Consider the following 14,250-nt stretch of genomic DNA (forward strand, 5'->3'; position numbering starts at 1 on the left):
AGGGTCAAAGAAGTTTGCATGTTCGCAGATCTCCAGGTGAGAAACTGAGAATCTCACATCAATCAGTTCGTAAAACATCCCTTGAAGAAGATGTTTTGGGGCTTTTTCAGCTACTATGGCATCGGAGACTTACATATCATAGAAAGTATGATGCAAGGACCACAGTACATCGAAGTTTTGCAGAGAAGAGTCGTTCCAGAATTGACAAAGAGATTTCCAGATGGATCTCGCATTTTTCAGCAAGATCTGACTCCATGCCACACATCGAAACTTGTGAAGAATTTTATGACTACAACACAAATAAAGGTGCTGGACTTGCCTGGAAACTCTCCAAAATTAAATCTTATTGAGATTTGTAAAGAAAGACTTCAGGGAAAAGATTGTATTATGAAAAATAAGCTAATTGAGGCCATAATTGAGGTGTGATACCGCAGTCCAAAAATTAGTAAAGATTGCAGTCAACTCGTGGACTCAATGCCAAAGCTGATTAATGATCTTCTGAAAAATAAAGACAGTCATATCATGTATTAATTTGTAATTTTTGGATTCTCGGAAATAAAATGAAAAAAAAAATGAAAAAATTGTAATTTTCCATCTTGTTTCAATTAATTTGCACAAGGGTGTAAGAAGATAATTTTACTCAGTAAACTGTGAAAGAAAGACGTATTTCAAGTAGCTGGGTTTGTCTCAGCATTCCTGCATTATACTTAAATAAATTCACAATATAAATGGATGAGGTTGGTAGTAAGAACTATACAAGAGCTTTTAATGTAGGGATTCTTGTTTTATTTAACATCTTATAGTTCTATTTAATGTAATTTTGTAATGGTGGAGGTTTGGAGTTTAATTAGCAGAAATGTTAGAGCGGTTTCATTTCTACTTTAAAGAAATTTAAGGGTAACTGCCTTTCACTTTTTATAACCAACTGTGAGAAGGCAATTATCCTTAAAAGTTAGCTGTTAGAGGTAGCTCTCATATCCTTTATATGTCCTTAGGTGCTTCACATTTAAAACCACCACCAAATCAACCATATCAACAAAAGAATAAGCAACTTTGACCCACTTTGTGAAATAGTCATGATCATAAGAGTATACAGGTGACCTCATTCTATTCCCATGCACTAGTGATATCCAGAACTTTTCTTTAAAGAGGAGAAACAACAATTCTTTGCTGAAATTTCCCCTTCATCAAGCCAGCATTTTCTCTGGGTGATACATACCATGTGGTGTTCACATCAGCAATGAATGTCTTAATTCAAATATGGCCAGAAGAATTGCAACTGAATGTTAGCACTAATACACATAATGTCTTAGTGCTTTCTAGTCTTTTTGTTGCACAAAGTCTGGTGAATCTTGTGTCTCATAGCTTTAGGACCACCAGCTGTAACATGCATTGAAAACCACTACCTGATGTTTATAATAATAGTACAATACACCTTGCCGCATCTGTAACTGTTCGTATGAGTGTAACAATTTATGGTCATCCCTGCTATGTTCCTCAGTCTGAACTAATTAAGTACCATGCTTCATCACACTGCATAGCAAGGAACACTCAGGTTAGATTTGGGTTTTCAGCTGTTCTATCCAGAGCTCCTGAAGCTCTAATCATTACATTGATCCACTTGTGGAATCTTTTATTGTGTGGCTTCTCAATGCTATGGAACGAATGATTTCAACTTTCTATGATGTTTAAGATTAGAGCATTCAACAAACAGACAATGTGACAATTTGAACATTATCTGTTTGTTGAATGCTCTAATCATGTCATAGGCCTAGGTAATATGTGATTAAATCACTCTTGCAGTGCTGTTATCTATCATTTTATCATCCATTTAAAGTTTCAAATGTTCTTCTAACAATGAAGAGGCAATCAGAATACAACAGAAAACTACAGACTTCTTATTTGGTCACAGGTTGAGGCTAATCTCACACTACTGCTATTTTATCAGGACCCATAGATATAGCTTTGCAACTAGCAATATTACAGAGAAATTATACTTCCATGAGCATGAAGACATACTTTCCAGGTTTAAGTTTTGAAATTGTCTGTTTTTTTATCCACAGAAATCTATTTTCAGGTTATCAGCTGCAGAATCAAATGTTCAACCAAACTCCAATGTGTTGTTGAAATATAACGGGCAATTCTCTCACTGCAGTACATTCAGTGTAAGCTCCATTAGCTTCTGAAAATAGTGTGTGTTAAAAAGTCTGAATAGCATGACTCAAAACTCTTACAAGCCACCTAGTTCAACTTGTCAGCGTCCAGATACCAGGTCTATCACACTAAACCTACTGGGACTTTCTAATGCATTCAGATATACATTTGTTTATGGTAATAAAAATGTGCCAAAACAAGTTACTTCATTCATCCATCTAAAATTGCTGAAGAACTTGGTAAAAACTATGGAAGATGATCAAGAACTCTCTGGAATGTGAACAATTCCATCCTTTAACATATGTTGTATTATTTAGCACTATCCATATCTGTAGTGGTCTGGGGCAACACAAAAGTTGTTTAGTTAAACACGTTTTGCCTGTACTTATGTTGCATTGTTGCTGCTGCATTCAGTTTAGAGTATTTGCACAATTTTCAACGAGGGACACTATTCATATTTTTACTTTAGGAAGAAGCATGGTGAATATAATTCTAGCACTGGTTATTTACTCTTTCGTTACCATGCTTATGACCATGTGCATAATTGCAGAAAAACAGTGGCATTTCATGCTGCTTGCTTTCTGAACAAGAAACAGCCTATTTAACATATGGGCTCTAGCACTGACATATTAAATTGTTCATAGTAACCCACGAAACACTACTTGGGTACATGGGGTTACTGGGACCTCCTCTCATAATACCCTCACGCACTCTTCTTGGAGTTGATCTGGCTAACATTCTATAACTACTGTAGAACATCATTTTGCTAGTTGGCCAAAATGCTGATACCATAAACAAAACTGGCAACTACCACCATTATTCAGAAAGCAAAACCTTCAAGATAGTCAAAGAGTAACTTCTCCATTCAAGAGAACAAAATTCATATCTACTAGCCCAAGTGTTGGTTTCACCCAAAGCACCTAATATACTGCATTATCTACCAAGATTCTGGCCTATCCATATATCAAAAATCTTTCACCATTGTATTCTGGCAGGTATATATATAAATATTATTTCAGTTTTAAGAGAAAGTTGGGCTAACCATCAATTTTTTTTGTTACAAGTTTTCATTTCATTTCATTCACTTCCAATTGTTAACTTTCCTTCATCTGTTCCACAATCAATCTAAACCAAACATTTTAACAACCTTGCTGTCTAGCAAGGTAACATAACAATGTTTAGGGACAACAAGGAAAGTTCATTCAAGGTACCATTTTAGTAACCCTCCTCTAATTTTTTCCAATAATTCACTGTCTTTCCCAAGATAAGGAGCCAAAGACTGAACACAATACTCCAAATGTGGCCTAACTAATGACCTATACAATAAAATTATAACCTCTTTAAATTGTATTCAATATTTCTACAGATACAACTTAAAATGCTATTTGCCCCACCATTGCTTGGATGACTTAAGAGACTTATGAACCTTTCTTTACAGCCTATTCTTTCAAAACACTCTTAAGGTTATTCCCATCCAAATTATACATATAATTCAAATTATGATATCCCATATGCAGTATGTCACATTTATTATAATTAAAACACACCTACCATTTATTTGCCAAACTTACTAAATGATCTAAATCCTCTTGTAAAACAGCAGAATCCTCTTCACAACCAGCAATACTTAAAACCTTGATATTATCAGCAAATTTAACTAATTTATTGAGCATTCCTTCATCTACATCATTAATGTAAAAAAACAGAAATAGTCCTAAGACTGAGCCCTCAGGTACACCATTTGGAATATTAATCCAGTTTGACTGGTTGGTTGGTTGGTTGATTTAGTGTTTTATGGCACAAAGCAGCTAGGCTATCTGCACCAAACATCTGGTAAAAAGTTAAAAGTAAATTTAGTAAAATTCATAAAAGGAAATGAAGGTAAAACAAAACAAAGTTTAAAAAAAAACAAAAACAATACATAAATAGCATAAAACCAATATTTACATCTAATCTACAATGTCAAGAGAAAAACTACAGTAATACAAGTTGTAAAGGACTTTCTGCAGTGAAACTGTAATAATCATAACCCACCAGGAAGACTAACAGGTAAGTACAAAAACCACTGTCAGTCACATGAAGTTCACCTTTCCAGTCCTGGTTCCGAGTTATTTGACGTTATGGCATTTTCAAAAAGTAAAGTAAGAAAAGTTTTAAAAGACGTGTAGCAAAATTATAATAATAACTCGCCATGATGACTAATGGGTAGTTCAAACAGCAGCGTTAGTCATCTGAAGTTGGCCTTTCCAGTCTTGGTTTTGAGTTATTTAATGTTACAGCCAGTTTCTAATTTCAAATCGAACTAGATGAACTGTGATTTTTAAAAGGGAGCCACATTAAAAAGGTGTAATGTATAAATTAAAAAATTTAAATGGTATCAAAAAAATTAATGACCCTTAAAAAACTAAAAAAAAACATTTCCAAGGTGGACAGTGTCACCATCACCAATAACACTGTCTAAATTTATGGACAAACCTTGGGACAGAACATGCTAAAAATGGTGCCATCGTTGAGTTGTAAGGATGACAAGAAAGTAAAATGTGGCTTATTGTGATCTGAGTGTTACACAAACAACACACTGGTGCATCAGTTCCAGATAAAAGAAAATGATGAGTTAAAAAACTGTGACCAATACGTAATCTAGTTAGAACAACTTCCTCCTTCCAATCCTTATGGAAACAAGACGGCCAAAGTCCAATATAGGGAAAAGCTTGTTTTTGCATTGCTCAGTTCAAGTTGACTGCGAGCTGGCATGGAGCTGAGCCTTGAATACAGGACCATAGTCCATGTATGGGAGAAGCACAGTGGTGATAGTGCCAGAGCAGATGGACTTAGCTGCAGTGTTGGCGAGCTCATTCCCGTGAAAACCAACGTGGCCCAGTATAAAAAAAAACAAAACAGATAGAAGTAGATGTTAAAGAGAAATGGGTCAGTTGGTTTTGAATATCAGTGAGAACAGGGTGTAAACCAACGTGAAGCAATTCCAAGACCAGTAGAAAACTAAGCGAGTCAGTATAAATAATGCAGTTTGAGTACTGCTTAGTTTCTATGTGATCCAGGGCAAGAGAAATGGCATACAGTTCAGCAGTGAACACAGAAGCTGTAGAGGGGATTCTACGTGCAGCCATTGAACCACAACAAACAATGGCAGAGCCCACACAGTCACCTGATTTCAAAGCATCTGTATAAATAGGAATGAAAGGATGGTTCAAAAGATGTTCAGCTAATAGCAGGAAGACTGTGGCAGATGACTTAAGGATAAGTCACATTTGGGGACTGTAAAAATCCATGGATGGATGGGCTGACCAGTGGATACAGCAGTGTTATCCAAGGACAGACCCAATTCATTCAACTGCACCTGGATATGAAGGACAAAAGAGCAATGGCAGAACACTTGTTCTGAAAAGCATGGCCCACTGAGGAAGGAAAACACAACACCAGGCGGGATGCTTTGGTAAGGAACGAAGTTTCGATTCATACAGTAAAGACAGTTGCAAACAGAGGAGGTGCAAAGAAGGTCCATGAGACTTTATGCATAAGCTCTAAACTGGGGAAGTGCGGAAAACCCCAGTGCAGAGCCGAAGTTCTTGGTGACGAATAGGGTCTAACATCTTTAAGGCTGATAGTCTGGCAGAGCCATAGACCAGTGATCCATAGTCTAATTTTGATCGAATAAGAGCACAATATATCTTTAGCATAGAACGTCGGTCCGCTCCTCAAGTGGTGGAAGAGAGGACACGGAAGATGTTCAGTGCTCTTGTACATTTGACCCATAGCTGCTTGATGCATGGTATAAAGGTCAGTTTACAATAAAAAATAAGCCCCAACAACTTTGTCTCAGGAACCACAGGCAGCACAACTTCACCGATACAGAGTTCAGAATCAGGCTGAATACCCTGTTGGCAGCAAAGTGCATGCAAATGGTTTTAGAGAGAGAGAGAAGTTAAAGCCACTTGCTGTAGTCCATTTCAGAAAATGACTGAGGGCAGTCTGTAGCTGCTACTCAGTATACCTCATGTTCAATGACTGGTATCAGATGTGAAAGTCGTTGACATAGAGCCTGTTTGCAACAGTGAGAGGGAGTTGTTCAGTGATGGCATTAATTTTTATACTGAAAAGAGTGAGACTCAGAACACAGCCCTGAGGGACTCCAGGTTCCTGTAGAAAAGAACTTGAAAGTGTCAAACCCACACGAACTCGGAATCTCCTGTCCATTAAAAAGTTAATAAAAATGGGCAAATGGCCACGTAACCCATATATATGGAGGTCTCACAAAATGCCATACCTCCATTTTGTATCATAAGCCTTCTCAATATTGGTAAAAGAATATTGATACTAGATGTTGTCGTTTGAGAAAGGTTTCTCTGATTGATGTTTCAAGTTGAATCACCTGGTCCATGGTGGAGCGCTGTTGTCATAACCCACATTGGGTGGGTGAGAGGAGGTTGTTTGATTTCACGAAACAAACAAGACGAGCATTAACCATCCTCTCTAACATCTTACAGAAACAGCTCGTCAAAGCAATTGGACGGTAGTTTGAAGGAATCTTGGAGAAAGGCTTGGAGAAAGGTAGGCACCAGGCATCAGGAGAAACATTTTCCTGCCAGAGCCAGTTAAAAACAATCAAAGGAATAGAAAGAGAAGCAGGAGATAGAAGGCGCAGCATGTCATAGTGTATATCATCAGGTCCAACCGATGTACTGCCAGACCGATGAATGGCCAGTTTGAGTTCCACCAGTGTAAAGGGACAATTATAGTCATAAGGACAATCAACTCAAAAGAAAAGAAGTGATTGCTCTGCCCAAGTCTTGATGGCTAAGAAGGTGGAAGAAGGAGCAGAAGTGCTAGATATCTGGCAAAAGCTTTCGCCTAGAGTATCAGTGATGCTCCGGGTATCAGCTACTTCCTGGCCATCAGAGAGCAAGATAGAGAGGGGGACAGAATTATATTGCCCACAGACTTTTTGAATCTTGTAGAAAATGACTTTGGAGCTGGTGGTGGCATAAATGTAAGAATGAGAACATTGGTCAGCACCATAATTCCATCTTTGCGAGTGGATAAACACCTCACTGCAAAATCTCCTTGGGTGAGAATCCAGTGAGAATCTCCAACTCTGGGATGTTCTTCAAATCCCTCTCAACAATAACTCCTCATGATTAATTCAAAGTCGCATGAGGTGTAACCTCAATAGGTATATCCCCAACTGCCATTGAATGCAAGAGGAGTTCACTGTGTTGAGATGTGGATGTTTCTACCAATTTGTCACCAGATCGAAGCTTCTTTACTGACTTTGGAGAGCCAGCAAATCCCTCTTGTCTCTTCTGAATGAAAAAATGAGACATTTGCTATGAAAGTTTGTCTGAAAGTGAATGTGAATACAATATAAGAAAATGAGGTACAACAGGTGGTACAGATGCTGAGGATTGCTGCTCAGAATCTTCAAAACATGGTTGTTTACCTATAGACTGTTTTTTTCACTATTTTATTAAGATTTTTAATTTGAGTATCCATAATAAAGAGAGGGAAATTTTGGTGCCCACTGACCCCACCCACCATGTATCCCTATGAAGGGATGCACACAATGTCAAACAAGGACACTGCAGCAATGCTAGGGTTTAGTGAGCACTATACCCAAACACCAGCATCAGATATAATCTCCAAAACACTTGTTGAGAGCATCCAACACTGGTACTTGGTTGACCCTAGCCCAAGTGGACCAGCCGATTGACCCAAGAGGGCCACCCGTCTACAGGAATTCAAGGCCAGGGTGGTGTGTTAGGGTTGAATCCCTCAACCACCAGTATCCTCTCCTCCTCTTCACACGTTGCCATGCACAGCAAACACGTGGATGGATGCTTAGATCCCAGAGGATGTAAACTGAAAGAACAGAACCTTCTCTAGGAGGTTCCCCTCACCATATACAGGAATCCACACTGAGGGGCAGTTTGACTGAAATCCATTCATAACAACACTTTGCTTTCTTCCATCAAGTCACTATCCAATTAGTTAACTTATCCCCTCACACTTATAGAGATAGGTTTTTTTTTACAAGCCTTCTATGTGGCACTTTGTCAAATGATTTCTGAAAATCTAGATACACCAAATTCACACCTTTATCCACATCTACATATGCAGTAACATTTTCAAAGCATGTCTAAATATTTTTAAGGCAAGGTTTTTTCCTTAGTGAAGCCAACTAACTACACAATAAAACTTTAAACTTTGTTAAATTATTTGCAAAATATGTTTTATCAGACTTTCCAAAACATTTTCCCACAACTGATGTAAGACTAACAGGTCTATACTTACTGGGACAATTTCTGTTATCTCCCATAAAGATAAGAATAACATTAGCTAACTTCCAATCTGTTAGTGCTTGTCCACTATTCAAAGACTTATAAACAATTTCAGTAAGTGGCTTACATATCAAATTCTTTACCTCCTTTAAAACCCTTAAGGAAGTATTATCTGGCTCAGAACCCTTATCATTCTTTACACTTCTTAATTTTATTTTCACAAGCTCAAAATTTATGCAACTGTCTAGAGATATTTTAATAAATAATTACCTAATGCTGCACAAATTCATTCTTCCACTTCAGGATAATATACTATAGCATCAGCAGCATAAGTAGCAGCACATAAGTTACAGAAGAACTGGGACAGTGCTGCTCATCCACTGGATGCTAGTGTGGTTGGTTGACTTTTAGGTTTGAATCTGGCATATTTTGGATTACTGGATTGGATAGTTTGTCCTAAATGAAATCAGTGCAGTTGCCACTATAAGCTTCCTCCTCTCATGTGACTAGCTCAGAGTTCCTACTTTTTTTACTGCAGAAACTACCTTATTAAGAATTAAGAGTCAGATCTCTTAAACTTGGTGATGCCACATCACCATGCTAGGTTGCCACTCCACAAACTTTTGAATAATAATCCACTAAGATCATTGCAAGGTAAGTTTTATCTTGTACATAACAAATATGTTCCACATAAGCAATTAAGCTTTTTGAGCCAAAAAGTTGGCTTGGATTTGTCTGTTTTCAACCATGTTAAATCTTCAGCACTAGTCAGTGATGACCATCTTGCAATTCTGAAGTTGCTTTGGTGGACTGTAGGGTGGTACTATCTAAAGTTATAACTAGGTGTTGTACAGTCTCCATCAGAGTCCAGCCACTCCAGACAGTTACTTGCCAGATAACATCAGGAAGTGGTCCAAATCTTTTGTTACTGGACCTTTGAATGTTTATTTGTTTGGCACACTCACTAAGAAGTATGGTCACATAGAGACATTCTCTGTCACAACTGTGCAACCACCATCTGACTAAAATATCCTAGATTTTGTGAACTCAATGCTATAGAAACTCTCAGGGATCTCAACATTCTGAAAAACAGTAGGCCCCTGCTCTAAGATGGCAGAACAATGAGATGTGCTCAGCAGTTCATCCATCAGTTCTGCTCTTTCACAAGCTCCTTCATGATTATCTTGGCTTATACAATTAAACCACTGTCTTATGATCAAATTACTTACACTATTATTTGGTAGCTGCCATCTTATATACCGGTGAGACAGTTATGTTTGATAAATTGCATCCACCAATGACAACACCAGTTGCTTTCCAATGATCTTGGGTAGCTCCAAACAGAAGTAATAGTGGATGCATATTAACAGTCAGGAATATATAACTTCGAACTGCAGTAATATTAACCCACTGACTGCTGATTCACCATATAGGTTAGGGTCTGCATTCAGCAGTTTAATGCAAGTTTGCTATAAACTATTTGCAAAAATTGTCTGTTTTAGGTTACTTAAATGATAAAACTACGGGACACAACTATAAATTTTGGCAGGATTGGATTTATCTTCAGTTAAGACAGCTTTATTTTTCTAACAGAGTAGGTGACCTTTGGAATTGGTTGTCTTCAGATGTGGTGGATGTAGTTAACCTGAAAGAGCTCAAAGCTTGAAAATATTTGAAAGAAAAGCCTATCTTCAAGTGTTTCATTCTTAAGTTTAATTTAGTAAATGAAATGGCTTAGATGGACAACAGATTCCGTGTTGACTTTAAATTATATGTAATATGTAAAAATAACATGTTCAAAATGATAATCAGATCTGGAAAATTGAAAAAAATACAATTTGCTTTTAATTTAACATAGGCATATTCTTAAAGAGACAAAAATAATGAAAGGAGAAAAAAACATTCACACTTAACCAGCTTACTAAATATTAGGTTGAGGAATAATTCGTGAGCGTTTTTAAATAAGTTCATTCAAGCATTACATGCAAGACTATACACTACTTCAATGCATGAACACATTACACCCAAAACATTTATTATGATACTTTATTTCATGTAATACCTAGGTATATAGTATGCATTGGTGTAAACGAAATTGCAAGAAATTAAATGCGAAAAGCAGATGGTGTCAAAAACGCTCGATTTTGTCCACTTGACATTCCATTTAATGAGCTGAAAATGAAAGCAAAAATTAAAGAATATGAAAATCAAACACACCATCTATTAGAGCAAAAAATTATCTACCAAATGACATGAAATATTTTGTGAAAGCGTTTCATTTATGAATATATTTTTTTAACTTGAAAAAATGCTCACGAATTATTCCTCAACCCAATACATAACAGAAACATTCAAAGATACATGCCACAACAAAAGTAATAAAAAACATAAATGTAAAATGACATAAGAATGGCAATGCCAAAAAAATGGAAAGAAGAATATGGGGATAACACAACTAACATAAATCATTCCTACATGACATTAAATATTAAAATTTTATATTGCACTGTAAAAAGCATAAGTACAAACTGATAACGAGGTCAGTCAAGAGTCTATGATAATTAAAAAATGTTTTAACTCAACTTTTGTTTCATTGTACAGAAGCTTCATGGCCTTAGTTACATTATATTGGTATGGTCAGGATAAACTGCATATTAACAGTTAGGAATACATAACTTCCAACTGCAGTAATATTAATCCATTGACTGCTGGTTCACCATACAGGATAGGGTCTGCTTTCAGCAGATTAATGCAAGTTTGCCATATACAACATATGGCTTGCAAAAATTCCATGCACATTTACAGCAATCTCAGTCAAAGAGTTAAAGTAAAGTAGGCATTTTAGAGTGCTACATTATGCTTAAATATTAAAAGTAATGTAGAGATGATTTATGTATTGTTGTATCACACCTACATTCATGTTTGCATTCTTTTTGTCACTGCTAATCCCTACATCATTTTACATATTTTTATTACTTGTTTTTTTTTTATTTTTCTTCCCTTGACTGGAAGTTAGTGTATTCTGCAAATGTTACAAAATTTAATATTGTTTGTATTGATTTTGTTTATACTACTTCATACATAATACAGGGTTTAACTCCCTAAAGACAACAATTGTATAGTATGTAAAGTATTGAGTATTCTATATGTTACAATCACCTTATATTCAGTTCTTATTAGCTAGATCAGTAGAAACTGACCAAAAGTCTTAGGATTTGGAAGGTATATAATATTACTTTATTTTTAAAAGGGTTTGGTTTGTTTTGAATTTTGCACAAAGTTACTCAAGGGCTATTTGCACTAGCCATCATTAATTTAGCAGTGTAAGACTAGAGGGAAAGCATCTAGTCATCATCACCCACTGCCAACTCTTGGGTTACTCTTTTACCAATGATTAGCGAGATTGATCATCACATTATAATGCCCCCACGGCTTTTAAAAGGGTGGGCATGTTTGGTGTGTCTGGGATTCGAACCCATCACCCTCATATTACAAGTGCCTTAACCACCTGGCTATGCCAGGAATTTTAAAAGGGATGATAATAGTTGCCCTAAAATTTGCAGGTTGATTACATTCATTTCTATTGCAGGAATAATTTGACAGTACATCAAAAGAAGCTTTGCAAAATAATTTAATGAAATATAATATTATAAAAGAAAGCCAACAGGGATTCGTTAAATGGAATCTTCCCTTACGAATCTCAGCTCCTTCACTAATTTGCAAAAAACGAGATGTTGAGAAATTTTAGGACATTTATTTTGAAAGTCCCAACAAAAAACAAAGATGTGTTATAAAAGGTGCCAATGCATTTCTAAATATTTTGAGGAGTTATAAGAACAGCTTAATGTATAAATACTTCTCAGTAAGCCAACTGCAGATACTAACTGCAAAGGTAGTGACTTATGTTTGTAATAATTACAAGTAAACTACAAGTATTTACAGAGAGCAATTTGAATTTTTAAGCCCATTTCAACATGTTATTGAAACAAAAATATCATAAAATTTTTATTACAGGAATCAGAAACTAAAGCAATTTATTTTAAGGCAAATGGAATCAGAGCATGAACATCCAAGTTCTCAATTCTTGTCACCCAAAGAAAAATTACAGTAAGTCATGATGTTCCATTAACTGAGCACTGTAATTTGTTAACCCTTTTTCAAAGATTTTACTTGTTATCTAAACAACCCTGAGGCACTGACAATGTTGAGATATTACAGAACAACTTGGATCAAATTATAATAAATGTAATGAATGTCCTTTAATTTTACTGTGTGCAAGATAAAGTATCTGATAATTATAACCTGGATCTCATGTTTATTATTGATGGGAACTCATTGAATAACTAGAAAATTGGTCCTAGAATAGTGGTGGATAAGTCACTCATACCACTGAAGCAATTGGCCTGTTGGTAGAACACGTAGTAAAACTAATAGAATTTTATGAAATATTTATAGATATGATGATTATAAGTCAAGAAAGACAATGATTTCTTCACACAAATTGCCACTTAGGGCTCACTTGGAATGCTGTAGATAGTTTTGGTCTAATTTAAAAAAGGATATTGATGTATTCAAAAGAATTCTGAGGTTTTCTAAAATAATTCCAGGGATCAAAATACTGTATCATGGGAATAGAATAAAATAACTTATTTTCTCTAGACAAATCAACAGTAAGAGGTTCTATTCATGCAGTTTTCAAATTACTTAGAGGATTAATAGGATAAAGACTTCTGCTCTATGAAGACATTAGAATGAGATGATGAATTTAAGGTTCTGCCTATGACAGTTTTTCATTTTTTCTCACAGGGTAATTGGCTTATAAAACTAATTGCCATGCACAGTAGAGAAGGTGCACTTAAAAATTTTTTGAGTGAAAAATAATTTAAAAAAAAATAAAGAGTAGGTTTAAGTGTTTTTTGTTTTTTACTTTTTTTTTCAGGAGTGGTTGTGCATAGACAGTCTGAAAGGACTAAATGGTTCCTTCTATTAATACGTTATGTTAATAACATGGAAACATTAACATTTAAAATAATGTATCTATAATATGCAAGGGACAAAACAAGGCCTCTTGGCCCATTATGGCTTATCTATTCATTTGATCAAACTTTCTTCTCTCTTTATACAGCTCAGATTGCCCAAATACAAATCAAGTCCACTCATAAGTTGAATTCATTTTGCTGCATCTGCTATGTTTGAAAGATATCCATTTCAAACTTCAAAAACAACTGACCACTATGTTTGGAAAAAGAACAAAATTGTCTAATTTGCAGATCATTTATTCCCTGTCATATCTTAAATTCTTTATCTCCTAGTCCTGTCAAACATGAACAAAAAATAATGTGTCAATTCCATCTATTCTTCAGTAGCATTAGTATGAGTGAACTTTATCAGGCCTTGGCCTAAACTTTCAGGTTAACTTAATCAGAGCTTTAATTATAGTTCCTGTGTCCAAGTACTTCATACCTAACATTTATTGTAGCTTCCTGTAACTTATTTATAACAGTTTGTATGCCTCCTGCACATCCTTTGTAACGCAAGACCTACCCAAAATTTTGTAACTAGGTGAACTACTACTATTTTCTTTCAAATACTTCAATTAGATTTCTCTGGCCTTTGCTCTTAACGGGCCTCATGTTCTTATGAAAATATAGTTTTAAGGACCTTAACCTGTTTCATATGACTTTCCATTCTAAGAATCATCTTAGAAAACTTTTGAACCATTCACAACAACTTAAAAGTTCTTGGTAGAGTAAAAATAACACTACTCCAAATGAGATATAACTAGATTTTTCTACAAAAA

Source organism: Tachypleus tridentatus, chromosome 10, assembly GCF_004210375.1.
Source record: "Tachypleus tridentatus isolate NWPU-2018 chromosome 10, ASM421037v1, whole genome shotgun sequence".
Taxonomy (NCBI): domain Eukaryota; kingdom Metazoa; phylum Arthropoda; class Merostomata; order Xiphosura; family Limulidae; genus Tachypleus; species Tachypleus tridentatus.